Source organism: Parasteatoda tepidariorum, chromosome 4 (genome assembly GCF_043381705.1).
Source record: "Parasteatoda tepidariorum isolate YZ-2023 chromosome 4, CAS_Ptep_4.0, whole genome shotgun sequence".
NCBI lineage: Eukaryota > Metazoa > Arthropoda > Arachnida > Araneae > Theridiidae > Parasteatoda > Parasteatoda tepidariorum.
The window spans coordinates 28,476,941-28,503,698 of NC_092207.1; the positions used below are offsets into that span (position 1 = coordinate 28,476,941).

General features: G+C 29.6%; 1 long non-coding RNA gene across 1 annotated transcript; it reads right to left on the bottom strand.

Annotated features, from left to right (window-relative positions):
• Positions 1–26,669, bottom strand: LOC122270441 (uncharacterized). The gene is made up of 3 exons (XR_011636563.1): positions 26,238–26,669; positions 5,819–6,018; positions 1–414 (listed from the first exon to the last, which is right to left on the bottom strand). It is a non-coding gene; the product is annotated as an uncharacterized lncRNA (long non-coding RNA).
• Positions 26,670–26,758: the final 89 nt, after the last annotated feature.

The window sequence follows — 26,758 nt, forward strand, 5'->3', positions numbered from 1 at the left end:
ATGGTAAACTCAGCTTCAGGTTTATTGCATTCACTGCAAACCTCAATAATACGTTTTTAAATTCACACACAGGAAACTCATCATTTTAACAACATCTCCATTTGGGCACAACTGGCGACAACGTGAAGTAAATAAAAATTCTGGTTCATTTAGTATTTAATCAGTTATAAAAACATATTTTAAACACTAAATACCTTCATAAATAATATTTATACCAATATATAAATCACAATTAATAAAAATAATAAAAAACTAAAAAAAAAACAAAATAAATTCTTGAAAAAAAATTGTTCATCTTTATTACAATGGTAAACTCAGCGTCAGGTTTATTGCAGTGAAGCAAACATCACTAATATTCCTTTTGAATTCACACAGGAAACTAATCATTTCAACAACATCTCCATTTGTGTGTAACTGGCGGCAATGTAAAGTAAATAAAAATTCTGATTTATTAGGTATTTAATCAATTAAGAAAACATTTAAACATTGATTGTCTTCATAATCAATATTTGCTCCATTATAACACAAATAATAAAAATGAGAAATTCTGGTAAAATAATTGTCAGTCCTTATTGCGATGGTAAATTCGGCGTCAGGTTTACTGCAGTGAAACAAATATCACTCCATTATAACCTGAAATTCATACCCGAAATTCAAACATAAAAAAGCCTAAATGAAAAAAAAAACTCTGGAATGCAGCAGACAAAATTTACATCATTAGAAATCCCTATTAATGCTAACAAAAAATAAATAAAAATGCTCCGCCAGTAATAATTGTCAGTCTTCCATTGCAATGATAAGCTTCAGCGTCAGATATATTGCAGTGAAACAAACATCACTCTAATATTCCCTTAAATTCGCATAGGAAACTCATCATTTCGACAACATCGCCATTTGGACGTTAACTGGCGACAAAATTAAGTAACCAATGACAATAAACTCTGGCGAGATTGAAGCTCTATTTGAAGGAAACCCCCAGCGGACGTCAGGACAATTTCTGGAAATTTGCATATGCGTGTCCTTCTGCATTAGAATGATATGAATCCTCACGATTCTTGACGCTGGGATATTCGATACAATTTTACATTCACCCTAAGATAAGTAACGCATCAAATATATCGAATTATCAACTTGTTTCAACAACAATGCGTTATATTCGTGAGAAAATTACTTGGCGCACTTGTTATGAATGCGTTTCCGTTCCTCAGTAGTAATTTCACATCAATGATTCTGCATATGTGATTAGGTATTATAATATGCTGGCCGTAACCAGTCGATGACGCTGCTAAAATTAGAATTTTCTCAAAGTAAAAATAATAACTGTAAGCTTATAGGACTAGTCTGGCTTATTTTTACATAATCTGTTACTAAATTATCAATACTACAAGAAACTTGTTTCTAATAAGAAGTTCTATAATAACTGTTTCAATAACTTAAATTATTAAAACAGAAATTAACAGAAATAATTTAGACATATATGTTTGAATTTTAAATTTTTAGCATGATATACATTTTTCATAGTTTTTTTTTCCTTTCTATTCCTACTATTAGTTCATACTTATATTATATACATACTTATATTTTTATATTCATACACTTGTTTAAACTTTCAATCGTTAATAAAATACTTCTTATTCATCTACTCAATAATACATTTTTTAAATTTGTAGTTGATGATGTTAATACAGTTTTTTCAAATATTAATTCATTAATTAAATTTAATTAAATCTAATTAATATCCTGCTAAATATTATATCCTGCTAAATATCTCATATAAGAGAACTTTTCTTTTCTCCCATGTAACAGGATATAATATTATATGGGAGAAATTTGTTTTCTCTTACATGAGATATTTAACAGGATATAATATTAGCATAGTTTTTTTTTTCAATTCCTACTATTAGTTCACATTCCCCCTATATATATTTCTATATCTTGTTCAAATTTTTATTCGTTAATAAAATACTTTTAATTCATCCACTCAATATCAAATAAATTTTTTAAAATTTCTAGTGGATCACACTTGATGTTAATACAGTTTTTTCAAATATGAGTTCATTAATTACATTTAATTAATTTTAGTTTTATATGGGAGAAATTTTTTTCTCTTATATAAGATATTTAGCATGATATAAATAATATTTAACAGGAATATATTAAGTAACTAAAATGTTTCTTTGTTGGCCTTGTGGGGATTTAATCTTAGACTATGTCAACCTTCATCTATCAAAAGGTATACCTCATGATAGAATCAAGTTAACATGTCTTATATACTAGTGAATTGGTATTTAATATTTATAGTGGTAGTTACGCTACATTACTCCCCTTCCAGAATTTTATCTGTGATAGACTAGTTTATGTATTAACTTAAATTTTTGCTCATTATATTTTTTTATTTTTTTCTTCCAATCATTTCGCTCGTTATTATTATTTTTTTTATAGCTTTTCGCTGTTTTTTCCCATCATTTTTTTAAAGCTTTTCGCTATTATATATTTTTTTTCTAGCATTTCGCTCATTATTATTTATTAACCAGGAGACTTAATTTACTTCACCGGATTTTTTTTTTTAAGCAAATCAACTGTTTAATGTGGATTCATCCATCAATATTGACAATTTCTTATCACTTCCGTAGGTCACCAATGTGGGGATTTAATTTTAGACTATGTCAACCTTCATCTATCAAAGGGTATACCTCAAGATAGAATCAAGTTAACATGTCTTATAAACTAGTGAATTGGTATTTAATATTTATAGTGGTAGTTACGCCACAGCCTCAATAGGAATTGACTTTAAATTTCTTTTTTTTTTTTAATATTACTTGTTTTAACTAATTTTTAACGAGCTTGAAAGGAACTGTAATAACTCTACATGTATGATTAGGTAATATATGCTAGTTATGTCAGCTGATGACAATGCTACAATTAGAATTTTCTCATGCTAAACCGGATAATCATTGGATTACATTAACCAGACAATCCTAGGAAACTAGTCAATAAATTAGTCAATCCTGGGATGGCCAAGGATGCTAGGACCGATCAATCCTAGGATTAACTAAACCAGCCAATTGGATTAACCAAAACAGTCAATCTTAGAAAACTAAAACATTCAATCCGAGGACTAAACAGGACAATCATTGGATTACATTAACCAGATAATCCTAGGAAACTAGTCAATAAACTAGCCAATCCCTGGATGACCTAGGATCGAAGGACCGATCAATCCTAGGATTAACAAAACCAGTCAATCCTAGGACTAACTAAGCTAGTCAATCCTGGAACTAAACCGGACAATCATTGAATTTCATTTACCAGACAATCCTAGGAGACTAGACAATAAACTAATCAATCCTTGGAAGACCTAGGATCCTAGGACCAATCTATCCTAAGATTAACTAAACTTGCCAATTGGTTTAACTAAAACAGTCAATCTTAGAATTAACCAAACCGGTCAATCCTAGGATTAACTAAACTAGTCAATCCCAGGATTAACTAAACTAGTCAATCCCAGGATTAACTAAACTAGTCAATCCTAGGATTAACTAAACTAGTAAATCTTAGGACTATACAAAGAAATGTAGATAAATTGCTTTGGTTTATTTTTACATAACCTGTAACTAAATTAACAAAACTGTATGAAATTCGTTTCGAATTAAGTTCGATGATAATTATAAAACAGATGTTAACAGAAATAATTTAGACATAAATGTTTGTATTTTAAAACTTTTGAGTGATATATATTTTTCCTTTTTTTCTGATTTTTTTTAATAATCTTTACTTAACTTGTAATTGCTAAAAGAATTTTAATGACTTTGCATGTATAATTAGGTTTTGTAATCTGATAATTATGTCGGCTTACGACAGTACAATTAGAATTTTAATCTATAAAATAATGTGTATAAATTATTTTGGTTTATTTCTACATTTATTTGTCATTTAATTATGAATACTGCAGTAAAATTGTTAATAAAGTTCCATTATAATGGACCGAAAGCAATTAACAGAAATAAATTTCTGATACTTACATTAAAATTTAAACACGCAATACATTTTTCTCTCCCCCCCCTTCCTTCGTTTTTTGGAGATGAATTTGTAATTTTCAAAAAAAATTCATTTGTAAGCATTTTGATTTTAGTGATTCAAATAAATTTGAATATATCTGAATTACATAAAGTTTTCCAGTATATTGAAATCGTATTTCTTACACTCTGCTTCTTTTTTTACTACCAAATCTTTAAATTATTTATGATTGTCATAAAAACACTGGTTAGAATATAGTAGAAAAATTAGGTGATTTCATACAATCTATGACAAGTTTATCAAGGCTGAAATACTTTTATTCTTAAAGTTTGATGTAATTGAAAAACGAAATTATCTGAGATAGTTCATACATTTATATTCTAAAATTTTAGTGCGTAATATATTTATTTCATGTTATTCGTTTAATCTTTTGCGAATTTGTAATTTTCAAGAGAAATTTATTTATAACTAAATGGAATTAGTTATATATTAAAAACTAAAGAACTTTTTTAATGTATTCTATACCTATTTCATTTAGTACTAAACTTAACCAAATAAGTTATTTATAATTGTTAAAGCAATTTTATTTTAGAGTGAAATACATGATCAGCCTTAAAAAAGAAATTGATGTGTATATCTTTCTTTTTCGAAAAATAAAAATATTTGATCGGTTTTAAAATTGCTATTTTTCTGAAAAAGCTTACGTAGCTTTTTATAAACGGGTAATCATTTCCGTATTAAGATTAAAAAAAAAAAAAGCTGATATATATATTATGATCAATTAATACACAGAGATAAAAACGCAATCGCTAGTATTTTAATATTACTAGTTAATTGCTAGAACTTAACTTTAATAAGAAATAAAACTTCTCTTTATTTAATTTTATTCATTTATTTATTTAATATCTTCAGAAAAATTCTTTAAGGATTTCTTTTCTGAAATGAATCATTTAAATGAGAAAAGAACCCAATTTTTTTTTAAATATTTATTTTAATTATTATTATAAATTTTCCTGTGACATAAATTCGTATATTCCACGCTAAAATTTAACTGTTCGAATTAAATAAAAAACATTTATTTCTAGAAGTTATTTGCTTTAAAAGGTAATTTTCTTGCTTTGAATCTCATTTTATAGGACATTAAAATTCTCACAACCATAATAGCGATCTTGCAATAATAAAACCGAATAAATCTTTTTATGATTGAAATACTTCTACGAAAGAATGTTTATTTCAAAGAAAACTATTTTATACCTTGTATAAACCATTCCCACCAATAAATAACAACTACACATATCAACGCAGACAGTAATCAGTCAGCGGGCTCTTTTTATGTCTGGAAATTGATAGTTTAACCTTACTTATCCAAGCATGCAAGATGGAACAGACGAATCCCCGCGAGTCAAATCAGACGAAAGCAATTAACTATTCATACCATTATCACGGTCAAATAAAATGGAATTACTCTCTTCAAAGGTAAGGCAACTATCATTGTATTTCATACAAAAGATATAACGGAAACAATGTTTTCAAACACCCCTCCTTTAAATCATAGACTTTAGATAAATAGGTACTTGTCATCAAATTCTGACATGTCAGTCGGCATGCCCCATGAATAAATTTAAGCATTTGAAATCGTGTTTTCATTGTACAATTTTTAACATAAAAATCAGAGGAAGATGGTGACCGCACATTGGACAAATAAATCACATGGTGTGATCTAGTTTTCTCACATGAGGATTCTAATTTTTTTGGTTGTCATCAGCAAAAAATTAATAATAGTTATTATGGTGTTGCTTACCTGTTAAATATTCCTTCATCTCTAATTGGATGCCTGCAAGTGACGTCATCGCAAATAAAATATGGCATTTGTCGATTCAGAAGCTAATCAGGTTCCGACAGACATGCGTAACGTATCCAATTAAATATGATTTAAATTACATGTGGTTAGGTATATTCACTTCACTTTTCCACGAATTGCAAGTACCCAATTGAAAGAACCTGCAATATTTTTTTTGGAATAGATCAAAATCAAAAACGCAGTTTGCAGATAAATATATATTGCAGATAATTAATTATTTTACAATTAGAGATAAATATTACAGATAATTATCTTACAAATAGAGATAAATAAATATTGCATATAATTATCCTACAATTAGAGATAAATAAATATTGCAGATAATTATCTTATAATTTGAGATAAATAAATATTGCAGATAATTATCTAACAATTAGAGATAAAGAAATATTTTGTAGGTATAATACCTCCATAACTGTAATAAATTTTATGTGGATGAGAACTAATGACACCTGGATCTTCATGTGAAAAAACTGGATCATACAATGTGATTTATTTTGTCCAATGAGAATGCTCTAACCGGTCATCATCTTTGCATGATTTTTATGTTAAATAGAGAAACATTGTACGATGAAAACTGCTAATCAAGATTTTGATTTCTATTTCAAATTAAAGAATTAAAAGTACAGACGGTATTGCTTTATTATAAAGCAATCCTGTGATATTGCCTTATTGTGTGTGTGTTTTTTTTTTATGATAAAAATATCTGAATCAACATCTGTTTCACAGTAATTAAACAGTAAACAAATGAAATTTACTTTTATTATAAGCTTTTTGTGTAAAATTGTGCCCAATAAACATATGCAATTAAGGAGAGTTTTTATTGTTATCAAAAATTAAAAACGAATTTAAAAATCAAGTTTGTTGATGAAGTTGAAAGAAGCAAATTCCGTAAACGTATGTACAAAAAACGACACAGCTCGAAATGCGTGTTTACAAAAATATACTTTGTTCAAAATACGTGCTTACGATACGTGCTGGACACAGCTCAAAATGCATGTTTGCGAAAATGTATTTAGCTCAAAATACGCCCTTGCGAAAATGGACATAGTTCGAAATGCGTGTTTGCGAAAATATACTTAGCTCAAAACACGCCCTTACGAAAATGGACACAGATTGAAATTTCGTTTGCAAAAATGGGCACAGCAAAAAATATTCCTTTTCAATTTTTAACCAAAATTTAACTTGCTTAATTTTCCTTACTTCTTTAAGCACTAAGCATAACCATTACGGGGCAAAATCTCGGATTTCGGTGCGGGAAAGGCTAGATATATTACAGATGTTGTTACTTTTCAGGTGTTGTCTTCGTCTTTAGAACTCTAACCGATAAAGTGAGTCTTAAAACTTGAAAATTTATGCCACGTAAATTTACCACCATTATTATAAATTTATAGCACACGTGGAAACCTCGTAAAAGCAACTCTACTTTAAAGTTTTTTCTTTTCTTTGAAAGAAGAACTAATTTAATGTTCAAAATGTTTTCTGCAAACTGACGATATCAAATCTTGAATTTATTTGTATTCTTGAGTATATTCTAAAAAAAAAAAAAACATTACTCATAAATGAAGTTTAAAAATTTGTATCAAAGAGTGTGTCCATGCTTTTTGAGATGCGTCCAGATTTAAAAACGACAAAAAAGATTTTGTTTTGAGAAAGGGAGAAAAACTTGTTTGGCGCATTGACAGTTATGAGAAAGGGATAATTGTCGCCAATTATGACATTTCCGGCAACCCTTGATTCCTCGTCAAGTCATCAGAGAGGCGATTCCCCAATGCATAATTCGAAGCCAAGAGCGCCGTTCTTGTAACGGTAATTATTGGCCAGTGATAAAGTCAACGGTACTATCTCTCTCTATTTCTCTCGCTCTTTCGTTTTGGCATCTCTTGTCATAAATATGAGCGACGTATATGCCCTCTGTTTTCCTCCATGTGTTACGTTTTGGCAATACCACCAAAAACAGGGGATCAATTACAAATAATTTCATTGCTGTATATTGATATAGTGTAAAATTTGAAACAATGTATATTATGAAAGTGTAACAAGGAATAAAAAAGATTTCAAACATTCAATATTTTAGAGTCTACTAAATTTATTTTGTGCATAAAATGTTGCGATTTTTATTTAAAAATATAGTGTTCGCTTAGGACTTCGGATTTCAGGATCTGAAAACAGGCCTCCCTATAAAGCAACCCGGGTTCGAATCCCAGCAGTTTCTAATTGGTACGAATTCTGCTCCAGGCACGCACTGGATCTGAAAACAGGCCTCCCTATAAAGCAACCCGGGTTCGAATCCCAGCCGTTTCTAATTGGTACGAATTCTGCTCCAGGCACGCACTGAACACAGTGTTGACATATAATACTCTCAGTGGTAGATTGATCGGATTGTTGGAATCCTCTTGCCGTCGAACTAACCATAAAAGTTTTTCGTGGTTTTTCTCTCCAGGCAGCTCAAATGCGGGTAAGTGACATCGAAAAATCCTTCAGGAGGACTAATTTGTCCCAATGCTTGCAATGCAGGAGTTCCCTTGTCTTCCGGGTTGGGTTTGAAATTACAAGACTACAGAGGTAAAGATCGTTAACTCAGAAATGAGTCGGCTGTTCAACACCGGTTATAAAATAAAGTAAAGTCAGCCTACGATGGAACACTTGCTCCCAATTGAGATGACCCACGTTCGAATCTCAGCGATGACTGGTCGGTACGAATCTTGCTTCTGGCTCGCCCCGAATACAGCGCTTACGATAAATATTCTCAGTGGTTGAAGGATCATTGGATTAGAATCCCCGTTCTGTTGGGTTAACCGAGATAGGTTTTCGTGATTTTCCATTCCATGTAGCACAAATTAAAATTTCCACCATAGGCGTCCCCCACGAAAACTAGTTTGTCTCAAACTTGATCCAGGAGATCTCGTCTTCTGGATTGGGTTCATAATTACAAGGCTATGTTGTTGGACATTTTTAGTGTTTAAATCAGAATTGAGACGACTGTTCTACGACGGTTGTAAAATTAAAAATTAAATTAGTCGACGGCATTTACATACTGCAGAAAATTAGTAACCTATCTCCTTGCGGCCAAGAGTGAAAATTCTGAATGCTATGCTATAGCGCAATGTTAACAGTCATTTCTAAATATAACAATTGGCTACTAAAAAAAAGTTGTCTGCTAATAGCCAGCCAATCACCGTTTTTTCGCCAAATTTTTTTTTATCTTTTTGATTTTTTTTCCATCTATGTACTTTTTATGATAATCTGAAAATTGCTTTCCTCACGCGTATTTCTTCATTTTAGAAATAAATATTATAATGTTTACCATATTTTGAGAAAAGCTTCAAAATAAATAACTTAAAAAATAAATACCTTAATATGATAATATAAACATTCATTTTTTTCAACCGTTTTAAATTATAGGAAAAGTAGCCACCTTTTAAGAACTGGCCACATTTAAAAATGCTACAACTAGCCTGTAGCAAAATTTCCCAATTTTTCCCAATCTATGCTGTTTTTTGATTATTATCATTTGCTAGTAAGAAAAATTATCTTTTCCGTGAAGTTTTTCCTAACGGGAGGACAGATAATAAAAAAATTACAAATTTCTAATAAAATTGTAAATTTATAAAAAAATTAGAATTTTATAATAAAATTGAAAATTTATTAAAAAATTACAAATTTATAATAAAATTAAAAATGTATGATAAATTTAAAAATTTTTTTAACTAAGTTTTTTACACATTCTAAAATTAAATTTTTTTAATTTACAGAAAACTTAATTGTAGTAATATTTATGTTTGAGAATGAATTATAAAGTTTACATTTTAGAGTTATTAATTTGTTTTTGAGAATTTATTGTAAAATTTATTATAAAAGAACTTACTGAAAAATTTAATCTTTAGTTGTTATTTAAAATTATATACTTAGTTTTTATTAGTAAAATATACTTTTTAGAACATACTGCAGGCATTTAATTTGAATAATTAAATGCGATTAACTTTGAATAATTTGATTGGCATTTTAATTGGCAATTGATTGGCAATTGATTGGAATTTTATAATAAAATTGAAAATTTATTAAAAAATTACAAATTTTTAATAAAATTAAAAATTTATGATAAAATTAAAAAATTTTTTAACTAAGTTTTTTACACATTCTAAAATTAAATTTTTTTAAGGCTACAGTGGACCTTTATATTGCCAAAAATTGATAAAAATTTCGTTTTTTTTTTGGACATATTTAGACACTTGTTTCATTGCTTTTTCAACTGAATTTCTTTTTTTTTTAAATTTCGTCATTTTTTGAGAAGTTATAGGGTAGTTTCGTTTTCACATTATGAAGCCGCGTCCCTTTTCTTACACACAAAGCTGTTTTTCTCAAAATTGAAATTTTGTTTTGTTTCACGTATTCAAAATGTTCCAGTCGACTTTGTTTTCATCCTATTGAGATGAAATTTTTTTCTAGTTATTTATATGTATATTAGATTAAGTTTATGCATTTGTTTCTGTTTTATAACAAGTAATAAAAGAGTTATCGGGTTTCATGTACCTAACGACCTTTATTTTGAAACAAAAATCTACATAAAATTTGTTTTTTGGTCATAAATTTAAAATAAATTTAGGAAAATTCCTATATAATGCATAAAGCTTTTAACATTTATCTCTAAAAAAAGAATATTAAAAAAAAATAAATAAAAATTTTAATTTAAGCCGCTGGGAGCATTTAAAAATTTATGAAATTTTTTTTAAAAAATTTTAAATTTCTCAAAAATGGACCAAATATTTTGGACAAAAATTTTTGCAAGGGCATATCTTGATAGAATACATAAGTTATAAAAAAAGTTTTAGTGTAGCATAAAAATTAAAAAAACTTTTTTTGAACGTCCACTGTAGCCTTAATTTACAGAAAACTTAATTGTTGTAATATTTATGTTTGAGAATGAATTATAAAGTTTACATTTTAGAGTTATTAATTTGTTTTTGAGAATTTATTGTAAAATTTATTATAAAAGAACTTATTAAAAAATTTAATCTTTAGATGTTATTTAAAATTATATACTTAGTTTTTATTAGTAAAATATAGTTTTTAGGACATACTGCGGAATAGATTCGCATTTTAATTAAATAACTTAGGATTCACAGTATGATTTTAATCTGGAGAATTAACAGTACAATTGACTCAACTTTGACGGCACATAAAAACTGTAAATTAAGTCACTATTAATTTAAGAAAAAATGGAGAAAAAAAAGTCAACAATCCAAGTCATTCCATCCAATTTCCATAAATTAACTCGAGCATTTAAATATCAAATAAATTATCCGTTCTAGTTGATTTAGTTCAACGAAAGATTTTTGTCTTGAACTATATCTATGCTTAAAAGAACAAATTTCAATCTTTAATAATTCTAGTTAGAGTTTTACGCTGAAAATATTCTAATTTGTTATCTGCATTTGCGATTAACAACGTAAAATTAGAGAATCTTAAAAGAATTTTATATAAACATACATTTAACCTATGTTTTATCATTTATGTTACAGAAGTTTCTTTTCTAAAAAAATTCTTTTTCTTTTTTAATTTAAAAGAAAATTACTGATACAAATCACTGTAAACTAACTTACTGGAATTTACTGCAAAACCGTCTTTAGTTTGACGTTACATGAAAATGCAGTTTATTTACACTAAAAATAATAAAAATCCACTATCCTGTTCATTCCATCCAATTTTCAAAATAGCCAGAATCTGATTTAGTACATTATAGCAAAAAGTATCATTCACAGTATATAAACTCGATCATATGCAGTGACCTTTGATCTATGAGAGTGACCGTTCTGATTGATATAGTTCAACGCCTACCTCCTACAATTTTAGCCTCGAACCTTGCAAAGAACGATTTTCAACACTTATGATTCTAGCATAACTATCGTTTGGCGAATATTTTTATCATCTACATTTGCAATTAAACTGAGATGAATTAAATAATTCGTGAAAAAATTTCATGGAAATATATATTTAAACATGTTTTTATCATTTATATAAAATTTATATTTATAAATTTTTTTATTTTTAAAATTTACGTTTTTTTTATAGAATTCTTTTGCAACATTTACTTCTTAATAATTATTCCAACTAACTAACTGGCATTTACTGTAAAACTGACTTCACGAAAACGCTAAATGAAAAGCACAGTTCATTTAAAGTGAGAAGAATAAAAATCAACAATCCAGTTCATTCCATCCAATTTTCAAAATAGCCAGAATCTGATAAAGTATACTATAGCAAAAAGTATCATTCATAGTATATTTACTCAATCATATAGAGAGACCTATGAGTGACCTATGATCTATGAGAGTGACCGTTCTGATTGATATAGTTCAACGCCTACCTCCTACAATCTTAGCCTCGAACCATATCTACCTTGCAAAGAATGATTTTCAACAGTTGTGATTCTAGCTTAACTATCGTTTGGTGCATAATTTTGTCCTCTACATTAGCGAATAAAATGAGATGAATTAAATAATCCGGGAAGAATTTCATAAAAATACATATTCAAACTTGTTTTTATCATTTATATAAAATTTATACTTATACTTTTTAATTTAAAAAAATTTACGCTTTTTTTTATATCTAGAATTCTTTGCAACATTTACTTAATAATTATTCCAACTAACTAACTGGCATCTACTGTAAACCTGACTTCACTTAAACGCTACACGAAAAGCACAGTTCATTTAAAGTGAAAAGAATAAAAATCAACAATCCAGTTCATTCCATCCAATTTTCAAAATGGCCAGAATCTGAGTATTCATATATTAACTCGAACATTTAAATCTCAATTAGAGTGACCGTTCTGATTGATATAGTTCAACGCGTAGCTCGAAAGATTTTAGCCTCGAACCATATTCATGTTGGAGAGAATAAATTTCAACTCTTGGCGATTCTAGCTCAACTACCGTTCGTACGTGCTATGCTTTAACAGATTTATTCGTTCTCGTGTTTGAATTGTTTGGCGAATATCCTAATTTGTCGCCTACATTTGCGATTAAGATGAGCTGCTTATATGGCGTTTAATCTCTAAAAGCTGCCTTCGTTCCCGTTGGCGCAAACGTGAGTACATTGAAATGTGTTTCGTGTTTCATTAGAGCCATATTTACTAGTCGTGATAGGTTTGTGGGAAATTGAGAAGTAAAAGAATGAACTATAAGTTTAGTTTTGACTAAATAATATAAGATAAAATAAGTTATTCTAATTTTTTTTCTAGTTTTCGGACAGAATTTGTTTAGGGGGCACTTAAGGGAATAAGCACACATACAGTTACAGTAACAAATGTGGTAATAATAGATTCCAGATGTAATTATAGATTTTAAATTTTTCTATTTATTGAATAAGTTAGTTATTTATTTATTGTAAATTTATCTCTTTAATAACTGAAAGTTGTCATCCATATCTTTTCATAAGAAGTTAAATAGTCAGTGAAATAAAAATGTTAAGGTACTTAAGCAGGTATTTTATTTACGTCACATTACATCTGCTGAATGGGTTATCAGGGATGGTCTGGGAAATATCCCTCAGGATTATCAGAAGAAATGCTATCACCATTTTGATTCTCTGCACAGGAGATGGCTTTCTGCTTTGGTAGCCTGCCGACACGCACTTGAAGTCGAGCACATTATGGTAGAATAGTTTAACGAGGACCGATACCGCTCACCTTCGGTCCCTTCGCAGGCTGATCAAAGTGATCACCTACCCGCTTACTGATCGCAGAAAGTGATGTTTGACTTCGGTATTCTACTGGGAATCTTGTCTTTACTATAGGCCCACTGTGGGACATAAAAATGCTAAATAGTTTAAATTTTTTTCAAAGTAGAAATAAAAAAAAAGTTATTACGTTAGAAAATAAATGTAATTAGCTTTGTTTTGTTTTTAATTCATTAATATTTTCATTAATGAAACACTTAATATGATTTCGTTTCATATGCGATGAAGAATTCAAAAAACAAAAAAAAAAGCGAAAAAAAGAATAAAAAGACAATGATTTGCCGATTTTTGAAAATAATTAAAAGAGAAGCAAAAATGGCTAAAAAAAAACATACCTGCCAACTTTTGCGCATTTGGTGTAAAATTTCTTATTTCTATCTTTAAAGTGGTAGTAAAATGTATTCTTTCTGTATATTCCTTGCATTTATAAACTTAATTTATAATATTTTCGATCACCACTATTTTAAAAAAAAATATGCATGTATACTAATATGAAATACTTATTGTGGTACTCCGCATAAGCCTTTTCAAAATATAGCGTATGTTTCTGCTTAAAATATAAATTTAGATTCCATTCCACTGTCACTGGGGAAAATCATCCTCGGAAGGATTAAAAGTGGGCAGGTATGAAAAAGTATGGTCAAATTGCAAGAAAGTAGGGAAGTTACATTATACAATATAAACTTTGGAGGGATAATGATGGAAACTATATTAGGAGTCTATATAAATACATATATTCATGCCAGTGTTAATCTTAATCTCATCACGAAACAGTTTGCCAGTGTTAATCTTAATCGCATCACGAAACAGTTTGCCAGTGTTAAGGTTAATAGCATCACGAAGTAGCTTGCCGGCATCAGCTTAATCGTATCAAAAAGCAGTTTGTGTTAAGCGTTCGATTTCAAATAGCTTCTTCATTTGAAATTGGCTTTATTTAGAGATTTGACAAAATTAATTACTTCTACAACTGAAAATTTTAGTATTTTTTGAATGCTGCTTAACATGTTCTTTAGTTTAGCGTGTCTTTGAAAAATTACTTTAAGACTTGGCAAAATTAATTATAGCTTTGTATTTGTCGGTACAATGAGTATCGGTAGTATGAGTGTTGGTAGCACGAGTGTCGGTAGTACGAGTGTCAGTAGTAAGTGTGTCGGTAGTATGTGCGTCGGTAGTACGAGTGACGGTAGTAAGAATGTCGGTAGTAAGAATGTCGGTAGTAAGTGTGTCGGTAGTACGGGTGTCGGTAGTACGGGTGTCGGTAGTACGAGTGTCGGTGGTAAGAGTGTCGGTAGTATGAGAAATGCTTCTTAAAATGTTGTTAATTTAACTTCTCAAATATTGCTAAGATAAGGGATAAAATCATTTTCAGATATAAATTGGGGCTGGTTAATAATGAAAAATGAACTGAAATTCATATTTTTATAAACTACTGTCGTCAACTCTTATATTGACCAATTCTAACGGTGACTGTCACTTTATTTTGTTAACAGCCCCCATCTCCGTTATAGAGAAAAGGTGTAGGAGGATTGCTTTGATGGCTGTCGAAATGAGATGGTCTTGGAGCATGATTTACCTAGCTCTGTCTACCTTCAGCATCTTTTCCATCTCCCCCCCCTAGTTTGAAGTTTTCACCCCTTTTCTCACCCTCCTTTTCTTCCCCTTTATCTGTCTATCCATCTCTCTGCGTCCACCCTAGCTCATTCTCTCTATCTTCTGCGAGAAAGGTATCTTCTGATTTATGAAAATGCGCCTCAGTCCTTCTCTTGAAATTGAAACCTGATTTATCGTGACAGACAAATCTGATGGTATCGTGGTAATAGTGTGCGGTTTATTATACAATAGCGAGGAGGAGGAGAGGATGATGAGATGACGATCTCCATCGCTTCGTGTGGAAAGGGTCAGTTAGTTGTGTTCCTGATGCTCTCGCGTATCATTTTTTATGAACAGAAAAAGATGCTCGGAATATGGAGATGATGAAGAGCACCGGGATGGAGAAATCATGATAATAACAATAAAAAAAGGAAGGGATATTCGAGGCAGTGTGCATTATAAATAACGTCTTCGTTGTGGGAGTTAATTAGTTTTTATTATGGAAAAGGGGGATGTCTGTGGGGGGTGGGGACTAGACGATAGCAAAAGCGACCAATGAGAATACGTTAATTTTTTTTAAAAAAGTGATGAAAGAGAATTTATGTGTTTTTCTTTTTCTTTTTAAGAAATGTTTTTGATGAGGTTTTATGCTGCAAATGTGGGGATGGTGTTTAAAATGATATTGAAGAATGAAGGCGATATTGTTGTATGCCTAAAATATGTTTACATAATTTAAAAAAAAAAGCGTACATTTTAATATATTTGTTGCAGAACATTATATCTTGGAAAAAATGTACTTTGAACCAATGTAAATATTTGCGCTCTCCGGTGAAGAAATTTTTAATTCAGTAAAGGCAGTCGATGCCTGTAACAAAAGGCATGCATTATCTGCTGAGTTGGTGACCGTTTCAGGTTTTTCAGGCATGTGCTAAGGCAGCGATTGATTAAAAATTTTGTATGCAATGGAACCAATACAAATTAATTTAGAAGTATATACTGTAATGAGTAAATATTTTTATTGTTTTATTAATAACATTCATAAAATTTGGTTTTATGTCAGGCATTTGAATGAATTCACAGTTCTAGAGAAGTTTGTAGTGTCTTGTTCACAATTTTCTTTTTTCTTTTTAAACAAATGCGTAAGAGGAAATTGAATAAAATCGAAAAATTGTTTCAAACAGTGAGAAATATAATTTTTCATTCTTGAGTTTGGTTTCACTGATAAAAACAAAGAAGGAAACATTTTTTTTCCTTAAAAAAGAGCAAAATAAGTCATGCTTATACATAAATAAAGTATCAAAGGATAGTTAAGCTCTTCACAGACACTTTTGCCACGTAGCCCCAGTCCATGTTTTTTTTAATTTTTTTGTTTACCCATCAGTAGTATGGCCAGTCGTCATCGTCTAGATGATGCCACAAGATGGCTGATAGTTGAAAGACTCGAGGCAGGTGAATCGCAGGTTACCTGCTGTAGGGGCTTCGAGGTTTAGAGAGCGTGGTGTTCATTTTGTGGAAGTGGTTCACAGAAACAGGAACAGTGGTCTGCTCACCTGGTCAAGACTTCAAAAGACAAACATTGCCGGCCAAAAACAGTTGTTTCGAGACATCTTGGCAGAAGGTGTACGACAACGACAAAATTGTCTGGCAACTTGCATAATGAAACAGGAACATCCATTTCACGAATAACTATCACCCAATGACTTACTGCAGATAGCCTGTATGCCAAGCACCCTTTGGCTTGGATCACTTTGACTGTAAACCACAAAAAGTACAATCTAGCATGGTGCCGAGCGCACCTGTCTTGGACAGAGGATGACTAGAGCTGGTTCTCTTCAGTGATGAGTCGCAATTCAGTCTGTATAAACACTCGAGACGTGTTCTCATTTGGAGAGAACCAGAGGGTCCATATCGGCTCTCTTACATAGTCGAAAAACATCACTATGGTCGAAGTGGTCTGAGCAGGCATTATGGCAGACGAGCCTCCTTATCTTCATGTGCTCTATAGAGAAAATCTGACAGGTCAGCAGTACAAGGAGGAGATCCTTGAATACTATGCGCGACTTTTCCGTGGAGCATATAGATCAAATTTCAGCTTCATGAACGATAAAACAACGAAAACCTCTCACGAATTAGCCTGACGGCAAGGAAACTCTAACCCATCCATGATCCGTCTATCACTGAGGATATTTTGCGTCAGTACTGTTGCAAGCCGGATGCGGAATTCGTATTTATCATTCATCGCTGGGATTCGAACCCGGTTCACCTCATTGGAAGGCGAAAGTTTTATTTTATTTTATAACCATCGTTGTACAATCAACCTAATCTACCCCATATTGGACATTTTTTTTTAACTGATAGGATGTCGGTCAGCTGGTATTCTGGATTAGTGACCATTTTTCTTATTTAGGGTACAGATTGTGCGCATTTTTTTAGAGTAGTATCTTAAAGCAAAAAAAANAAAAAAAAAAAAAAAAAAAAAAAAAAAAAAAAAAAAAAAAAAAATTGTCCCTTTAATTGCTTTTACCAGTTTATTTTATTTTGAATTGAAATGTTTGATGAGAAATACTGATGAAATAGTTGAAAAATTTGTACCGTTTCAGTAGTTTATTTAATAAATCTTTCTTAGAATCAGTACATTGCTATTTCTCTTATTATTCGAGTTTTACTAGTCTTACAGTTTATTCAAGTTTCAATTATGTCCTGACAGTTCTAATGTTTATCACTCTGTTATGCCACCTCGCCATTGGCGATCTCATGTTTTGGAATGGTGAGTAAATTTTGTCTCGTAAAATGCTGTGTCTTAAATCAAACTACCTTTATGTCTAGAATTGACAGTTTATGAGCTGAATACTTTACTTGAATATTACCTGGTTGTACTTTATTTGAATATAGCTTAAAAAATTCTTGTTTAAATTATATTCAAATGAATATTTCTGTATATTTGTAAACAAAATTGTAACCTTCTTTCTTTTGAAATTTTAAATAATTGCCATTGATCAAGCACGTTCCCGGAGTTGAAGTTGACTGGAATAGTGGCCAGACGCGGATTATACGGGTTTTACTAACCTAGGTACGTATCCTGGAAGGGAAGGAAAGAAAGTTTATGCGCTATAGATCAGGTTGTCACAATATACTGAAGATAGCAGACAGAAAACTGAGACACTTGATGATTTTCTTAGAATTTTAATAAATAGAGTCACTCCTTAATCGAGTTTGTCCCTTGAATTGCTACTGGCAAATGGTATTCCAATGCCGAAATGAGAGGTATACAAACACTCAGTTTTGAAAGTGTTTCTGATGCCTTAATTTTCCTGTATATTTATTATTTTAATAATTTTTAACGATAATAGAACTATTGAAACTTTATGGCAATCTTGAGTTAATATTATTATTCTTAAAAATATTAAAATGTTTTTGAAAAAAGTATTTAATTTTTCAGTTTTTAAATTTTTTTTCTTTTTTTTATGAATTTGGTCACCAAATAAATCTTTACACCACATCTGTAATCAACATAAAAAATGAAATTTTTCAATTTTGTATTCTATTTTATCATTTTTTAAAGTGTAATCCACTTTGTCTCACAACTACTAGAGTCGCACTACTTCCATTATAAACATATATCACCATTGAAAAATCCCTCCACGCCTTTTGAAATTGACGTACCTTACGCTTTTCGAATTATAAGTTAAAATGTGAAGTTGATAAAATTAAACATATATATTTTTTAAACTCTTTTTTTTTAATCAACATAAAAATGAAAATTTAAAATTTTGTATTCTATTTTCGATTTTATTATTTTTTAAAGTGTAATCCACTTTGTCTCACAACTACTAGAGTCGCATATAATAACTATAAACTTATAAACTTATATCACCACTGAAAATTCCCTCCACGCCTTTTGAAATTGACGTACCCTACGCTTTTCGAATTATAAGTCAAAATGTGAAGTTGATAAAATTAAATGTATATTTTTTTTACTCTTTTTTTTTAATCAACATAAAAATGAAATTTTTAAATTTTGTATTCCATTTTATCATATTTTAAAGTGTAATACACATTGTCTCACAACTACTAGAGTCGCACTAGTTCCATTATAAATTTATATCACCACTGAAAATTCCCTCCACGCATTTTGAAATTGACGTACCCTACGGTTTTCGAATTATAAGTTAAAATGTGAAGTTTAAAAAATATATATGTGTAATTTTATCAACTCTTTTTCTTTTTTTAATCAACATAAAAATAAAATTTTTAAATTTTTTATTCTCTTTTATTATATTTTTAAAGTGTAATCTACGTTGTCTCATATCCCCATACATAGTTGTTTTAAGAAAAAAAGAAAAAGTGATGAATTAAGACAGCTTACTATGGGATGTTGAAACTCAATAGAGATATGTTATTCATGGAACAAAGAGGATTACTACTGCCAATCAAAATCTTGAAATGACCCCCCTTCAACAAGAAATGACAGTTGTTGGAGATATTCTGTATGTCATTGGAATTTTCTTTTGAGTTGTACACATATTTGAAATAGAGGTGGAGTTGGGAATGTCATGATTTTTGAAAGAAGATAAATAGATGATGCATGTTCTAAAGTCGCACAATTTTTGAAACCTTGTTAACAGACAAATTTGTTTTTGTGTTGCTCTTCTTTACAGTGGCAATAGAGATATTTAATTTTTTTAAATTCTAATTTTGTTTTTATTTTTAAATCGGTAACTTAATGCACGCACACATAATTTTTTTGCATATTGTCTATTCTATTAAACGGAGATATGTGAATGTTATAATTTAAAATTATAATATTCACATATCGCCTGAATAAGTCGATATGTGAATATTATAATTTTAAATATTAATTATGGTCCTCATTATAATATGAATATTATAATCTTCAGTGATAATTATAATATGAATTCAGTGATTATTATAATATTCAGTGATTATTATAATAGTCATAATATTCAGCGATTATTATAATATTCATATTATTCAGTGATTATTATAATATGAATATTATACTGAATATTACAGTCTTCAACGGTCATTACTTTGAATTACCGTAATGTCAAAACTGTAATTCAAAATAATTACTGTTTTGACATTAATTACATGTGACTTTAATGACTGTTTAATGATCATGATATGACCTTGCCATCGATATACGTAAACTTTTTCGATTTTTGATCTTAAGTAGTAAAAAGGCAAGTGTGAACAAATAATAAAATTGATTATTTAAGGTATTGTTACTTTTAAAAAGCGTAAATGTAATGAAAATTGAACGGATTTTATCCTAAAAATACAGTCTGAATTAAATAATCTTAACATTTCTTTTATTTTATTTAATCTTAATTAACAAGTTAATTAACTATCAATTACTATTAACTATTAAATTATGAAATTTATTAACTATTATTATTAATTATGATAATTAACTATGATAATAGCATGTGATTCTAATTCCAAATATAAGTAAAAAAAAAGTTTGTTTCATTAACATCATCATTTTAAATATTTTTTTAGGAAAAAAAATTATTTTTTATTAGTAATGAAGTCGAATTTGATTTTTATTTTATTAACTATACTTTGCTAATTAATATTAAATGTCAGATGAGCATCATTTACAGCATTTCAGAATTACTCATCGTAATAAACGATGAAAAAAATAAAATTTCACAGGTAATTATTTTGAATTATTTTTATTAAATGTGTTAAATCATTAGTTTCTTGTAAATTTTTTATTGTACAGACATTAATTGAAATTGTATAGGAAAGTAAGGCAAAAATTATAATGAAATTCTATACTTAAACAAATGGTATCTAATTTTGTGGCGTTTCTGCAATTTTTTTATGCGCTTTTTTCTTAGGTGCTCTTTTTTCTGGTGTTTTTTGGGGTGCTTTTTGTCCTTCGCTCTTTTTCAGGGTGCTTTTTCGTGTGCTCTTTTTTTTCGGTTATTTTTTCTGGTGCTCTTTTTTTCTGGGTTCTTTAATCAGGGCTTTTTATTCCTGTGCTCTATTTTCTACCAATCGAAAAATTATGCAATATGTATAATAAATTAGTTAAATTAATATGCCAATTATATTTGTTTTAAAATTTACCTTCATATGCAGGTAACCGCTTTGACATTAGTATATATATATATATATTAACTCTACAGTTTGTAAGCATTAATTTCTAAGCGTTTAAAGCATTTTTAAGCAAACCAAGCTTGTAGAAGTCTATGCGAGTGAAGCGTTTAAGTCTTACAACATCTTTCACAAGGTATACATACATCTGTACACCTCAGAAGCATAAAAACTTGAAATCATTTCCTTGACTTGATGGGTCCGAGATTAATATTCTCACTTTTAAAAAGGTGAAATGAATTTGTACCCCGCAATCATCAATTTCTAAAAACCCAATTTTCCGAATCACTCTCCTCAATCAGAATGTGGTAGGAGGCAAGTTGCTTTGGGTGTCTTAGGGGTCAATGTTTAACACTTCATAAGGCCCTGGAAATATGTTACGCCTTTATGTATTGTACGCAGAAGGTGACGCCTCTTCCAGAATTGAACATTTGGAATCATAAATCTTTGTTAAGAGAACGCCCAGTATTTGATCGCTTTGAAGGGCCACTTTTCAGAATTCAAACACAACCTTTTTCTTCCTCTTCAAAGAGATTTTTGCGAATAATTATCGTTTTTTGAAGGCAAATAAAGCGGAAGCATTAGTTATTCTTGATGCACAGTCAATAGAAAGAATGAAAGGAAAGTTTTTTTTTTTTTTGGTAAAAAGAAAAGATTGATTACGTTTTCCTTTCATTCAAAAATCAGCTATCTGTTTTGTTTTATTTCGACAAAGTGATGTTATTGTGAAGTATTGAATTTGTATACGTCGCAGAATTTGAAGCATTACCTTTGTAAATTCAAATTTGTTTGCAACCTCAACACAGTCAGACAGAGATTTTAATTGCAAAAAATCAGTGCAATATTACATACACGTAACAAAATTTTCAAATATAAAGTTTTTAAAAATTACACAAAACTTTAAGTTGTTTAAATTTATGTTGCATTTTAGATAATGATACTGAAAAAAAATTAATAGATCTCTATAAGTTAAGAAGATGCTTTACCACATTACAAATGTTTCATCTCCATAACTTATAGAATTAGTGAGAATTTATAGAATATTGACGTATATTTATAGAATACTTGAATTGACGAATACTTGAATTTACAATACTTGAATTGACGTATACTTATAGAACACAAAACTTTATGTTGTTTAAATTTATATTGCATTTTAGACAATGATGCTGAAAAAAAATTAATAAATCTCCATACAGTTAAGAGGACGCTATACCACATTACAAATGTTCCATCTTCATAACTTATAGAATTAGTGAGAATTTATAGAATATTGACGTATACTTATAGAATACTTGAATTGACGAATACTTGAATTGACGAATACTTGAATTGACGAATACTTGAATTGACGAATACTTGAATTGACGAATACTTGAATTGACGAATACTTGAATTGACGAATACTTGNTTGAATTGAGAATACTTGAATTGAGAATACTTGAATTGAGAATACTTGAATTGAGAATACTTGAATTGAGAATACTTGAATTGAGAATACTTGAATTGAGAATACTTGAATTGAGAATACTTGAATTGAGAATACTTGAATTGAGAATACTTGAATTGAGAATACTTGAATTGAGAATACTTGAATTGAATACACAAAACTTTATGTTGTTTAAATTTATGCTGCATTTTAGGTAATGATACTAAAAGAAAATTAATAGATCTTTATACAGTTAAGAGGACGCTATACCACATTACAAATGTTTCATCTTCATAACTTACAGAATTAGTGAGAATTTGTAGAATATTGACGTATACTTATAGAATACTTTAATTGACGTATACTTATAGAACACAAAACTTTATGTTGTTTAAATTTATGTTGCATTTTAGACAATGATGCTAAAAAAAATTAATAAATCTCTATACAGTTAAGAGGACGCTATACCACATTACAAATGTTTCATCACCATAACTTATAGAATTAGTGAAAATTTGTAGAATATTGACGTATACTTATAGAATACTTGAATTGACGAATACTTGAATTGAAAATACTTGAATTGACGTATACTTATAGAATACTTGAATTGACGAATACTTGAATTGAGAATATTTGAATTGACGTATACTTATAGATTACTTGAGTTGACGTATACTTATAGAATACTTATACTTATAGAATAGAGAAGTATAGAATTAGTGAGTTCAGGTACATCTAGAGTAAGCCATCAAGTTTCAAATACTGAAGAAAAAAAAATCAAAATATCAAAATGAAAACAAATTAAGGAAAGTTCCTTTCCAATAATTTGTTTGTATTTTAATAATTTGAAATTTCTTTTTCAGCAATTGAAACTTCATGGCCTACTCTAATTTTGTATGAACTCACTTTTTCTATACTTAAATTTTGAAATTAATTACGGAAATGAAACAAAATTTGCTATAAAAAGTTTCTTCTGTTGTATTAGCATCCTCTATTTTTTCGAAGGCTTCGTCGTCACATGAAATGATGCGTTTTTGCGAATAACATGCTATTTTCATAACTGCTGTGAGTTTGCAACAGTTATTCATGACTGTTAGGGCAAGTTTAGCCTATCTAAAGCTATCTATGGTTATTCTGAAAATATCCCAAAACGTCAAAATGGAGAAAAGCCACAGTTTTGTGGAAATGAAAACCGTTTGTGGTCCAATTTTTAATATTTCAAAACTTATTAAAATGTTGCATTATTTGGGTTCATAAAAGTTAGCAAAAACTGAGAAAAAGGCAGCGATTTTGATAATTTTTTTCTAGGCGGAAAAATTCCGCCAAATTGGCGATTTTTAAAAAAGTTAAATAACTTTTAAAATATTTAAGTTATTTGTCCGTTTTAAAGCCCGGATAATTTTTCACAGCAAGGGCATATATAGTTTAAAATCATCGTTTTGCTTCAAGTGCGTGGTACTTAAACTGTAGCTTTTTTTTTTTTATTATTTTCCTTGGCGGCAGAGCTTCAAAAAACAATGTTAAAGCAGTTTTTCGAAAGCTCAATCGTCGCATGAAATATTCTTTTTTCGAAATATCCTTTTTCTCAGAGCTTCGAAAAACCATTTTAAGACTGAAATTAAGTAACAGAAGAAAAAACTTTTTAATTTTTGTTCTTTGCTGTGTTTTCTCAATTCAGCTCTAGTTTTTATTCTAAAGCTGTTCTAAAGCTATTCTTGAGCTGTTTTATAAAGGAGTCACACTAAATTTCAACCTTTAGTTTGTTTGCTTTTTAAAAAGTGAATTAAAACGCAGATGAAAAATAATCTGCACATTAAAATTTATGTCTTCAAAGTCACAGACAAATACAAAACAGACAAAAAAAAGTGGTTTTGTGAGGATTTGAATTATTTTTAACTAATATGCGTGGTTGCACAAAGAAAAAATTACATCTGTTGCGCTTACATGGATCCCTGATGGTAAAATAACAAGAGGAAGACCCAGACTTACCATCCAGCTTGTGGGCGAATTAAAAGACTGTAGAATATCTGGCTGGGAGGAAGCAAGATCTATTGCTAGAGACAGGAGGAGTTGGAGGGATATGCTAGAGGCCTTAAGTGCCCAAAGGCACGTAGAGGATAAGTAAGTAAGTATAAATATGCGTGGTCCAATGCACTGAATTCACTATGACTTGACAGTACAAGCCACACTTTTTTTAAAGTGGATATCTTTGCTCAAAACTGTTCCTTAATATTGTTTTCAGATAGTACTAAACAAGTTATTTAAACTAGATGTCAGCACAATATGAAGAAATGTTTTTTAACCTACGTAGAAATACGTAGATAGTTTTTATAACCAACGTGCTCTTTTTATACCAAAATCAGTAAAGAAAAATAGTCAATTGCCTTTCTATAGAGAAAAAAGAAATTATGGTTTGTTGCTACAATTGATTATCGTGGAAGGAAATTTAAATAAAATGTTCTTGAGTAATTTTTCAGAGTTGAAGAAAGTCTTAACAAGATTATTATGCTTTCATAGTTAGTGCTGCTCTAATCGTAAATATGTATCATATCGATTATTACATAGAGATGTTTAATCATTTAGTACTTTTTTTTTTTGGTTCTACTTCTAAAAATTCTTACATCAAAAACTCTTTTAGTACTTGCATATTTAGCTCCAGTTCATTAACTGCGGAAAATAATGCATATTTTGTGAATCATTAGTTTAGACTGCATATGTACACTAATTCTTGAAATAAAATGAACTTGTAAATGAAACGTACGCATAGTGCAGAGAGAATGTTAAAAATGAATTCGAACTAGGCTAAACAGATCCGAAGCGGACAGAAATTTCACATTATAAAGTTATTTAATACAGTTCATTGAGTTCTTATTAAATATAAAAATAAATATCACTAGTACAACTGAAAATAACATGCTCATTTTAGCTGCGAATATTTGTTTTGGAATATGCATAGCAGCACTGAAGACAACTGCAGACTTTCGCCAACTTGTATTTAAAAGTAATATAAGCAATCTACAGACGATATGCAAAGTGCGATTTTTGAAAGCGAAAATATTTAACGGAAGTTGTCAATCTAGCGAGCTTGGTGTTTGAGCCATTCAAAGGGTTTAAATTTTATTATATACGAAAATTCAATTTGTCGTACAATTCTTTGGGTTTTGGTTCCTTTATACAATTGTTTGGGTTGAAAAACACCAAATTCCGAGAGATAGTACAATGGTCTTTAGAGTGTATGTAATGTACACATTACCAAGATAATCTGTAGAATAAATTATTTTTACACTCTCCAAAGAATATATTTAGGAAAATAGCTAAAAAATGTAGGTAGGAAATTTTTTTTTTTACCAACTTTTAAAAAAATAGTAACACATAGAAAAACATTCAAATTTGATCTCACAATTCGCCAGGAAACTGCTTATAACAATTTAATAATAACAATAAATAAAATTAATAAAAAATCTTACTTACGTAAAAACTGTCAACTTGAAAAATGCATTCTGTAGACTGTGATAAGCTGCGCAAAAATCTATAAATTCAAATACTTAGATGTATTTTTTGCTCAAGCCCTTTTGAATAAATTTCAAGGCATTAAAGTTTGATATCCCTGTTTGATCAATGTCATCAAGTTGATAGCTGCATGATTTGTCAACTTTCATGTACAACCTGTCTGAAGTACGGACCTTAGTGATGTAAGTTTTTGAGACTGATCATACTCACATTTGACTCACATTGATTTAATGGAGTAAAAAATTTCAGAATATAATTTCAGCAACTCATTTGACCAAAAGTCCAACTAATGGTCTAGGCCTATGTGTAGGTACACCAATTTTTTAAAATTTATTTATTGGTTTTCATTGATACAACATACATTTGCAGACTTAGGGTTATTAACCTTTGTCAAGTGGAAAGGCAGATAACACAATACAGAGAAGGACAGCACGAAGATACATCTAGGGTAACAGAGGGATTCGAACCAGCTACCTCCATTC